General features: G+C 42.5%; 1 long non-coding RNA gene across 2 annotated transcripts; it reads right to left on the reverse strand.

The window, feature by feature from the left end:
• Positions 1 to 7: 7 nt before the first annotated feature.
• Positions 8 to 1,110, reverse strand: LOC119347433. Of its 2 annotated transcripts, none has more exons than XR_005168328.1 (3): positions 882 to 1,110; positions 704 to 801; positions 8 to 279 (listed from the first exon to the last, which is right to left on the reverse strand). It is a non-coding gene; the product is annotated as an uncharacterized LOC119347433 (long non-coding RNA). The 2 variants fall into 2 exon arrangements; XR_005168329.1 differs by having other exon boundaries at positions 8 to 602.
• Between the last annotated feature and the right edge of the window lie 7 nt (positions 1,111 to 1,117).

Here is a 1,117-nt window from a genome sequence, read left to right on the forward strand (position 1 = left end):
ACGAGTTAGAAAGTGAATGGCAAATGAGATGGTTGCCCTGAAACTAAATGAAATGATAAACTAAAAGACAATAGCAAGTTTGTTTTTTGTATGAAATCAATAACAAAACTTGCAATCACTTTATATAAAATTGTTGGTTTGATTTATAGAAAATCAGAATTAATAATGAAACAATATCAAAAACTATTTTGTGCAGTGATACAATGCCCCTAAATCACTAAATGCAGACTAACCTTTATATATGCACCATCTTATTTTCTGAACAAATACTTCGCATCTCTGCAGATATGGATATGAAGAATCAAAATTAGTAGGTAATTTGACATTCTTCTTTCCTGCAAAATCTAAAAGAGTCAAGTAAAAATATCTAAAAGAGTCCATAATTAACTAAATTTTGGAAATTGCCGATCAAGAGTTAATACATGAAACCAATCCTAAAATTCGAATAAAAATAAAATCACTTTGAATGTGCTAGGCATACATAAAAATCTTCTATTAGGTGACGATGACATAGTAAAGAGGAATCAATGAATCACTTTGAATGTGCTAGGTATGTTTAACGAGTGAATTGCGTCAAATCTCAACATTGCTCATGGTCATACCTAATAAAGAGGAATCAATGAATTAGATTTGGGGGCTTATAGGCAATTGCTCATGGTAGTAAAGAGGAATCAATGAATTAGATTTGGATTCACAGCCATACCTAATAAACCAGCAAGTCTCAGCATTGCTCATGGTCCTTCAATTTCTCACTGCCCCTTCTATTTGGCTCGTCAATCCTTCACTACCCTGCAGCAAGACCTAGGAGAGCCAGAAGGGAGATTTAGAGTTGGAGGCGAGTCAAATCGAGAGTTCGACCACAAGAGAAAGAATATGGTTACCTGGCCGGCGTTCGGGGAGGCGAGCTCCGCCTCCCACTTGAGCGCCCGGCCCCCGCCGCGCGGCTTCTCCTCCGCCGTCCACTTGACCTTCCGGCCGCCGGGCTCCGTGGCCGCGTAGGTGTACATGCGGCGCGGTCGGTGAGGTCGTGCAGGAGGAAGGCGTGCGGGGAGGGGATGGGGGGCGGGGCGAAGAAGGGGTCGGCGGGGAGGTAGAGTTCGAGGAGGTCGGGGTGGTG

Source organism: Triticum dicoccoides, unplaced genomic scaffold (assembly GCF_002162155.2).
Source record: "Triticum dicoccoides isolate Atlit2015 ecotype Zavitan unplaced genomic scaffold, WEW_v2.0 scaffold67589, whole genome shotgun sequence".
NCBI classification, from domain to species: Eukaryota; Viridiplantae; Streptophyta; class Magnoliopsida; order Poales; family Poaceae; genus Triticum; species Triticum dicoccoides.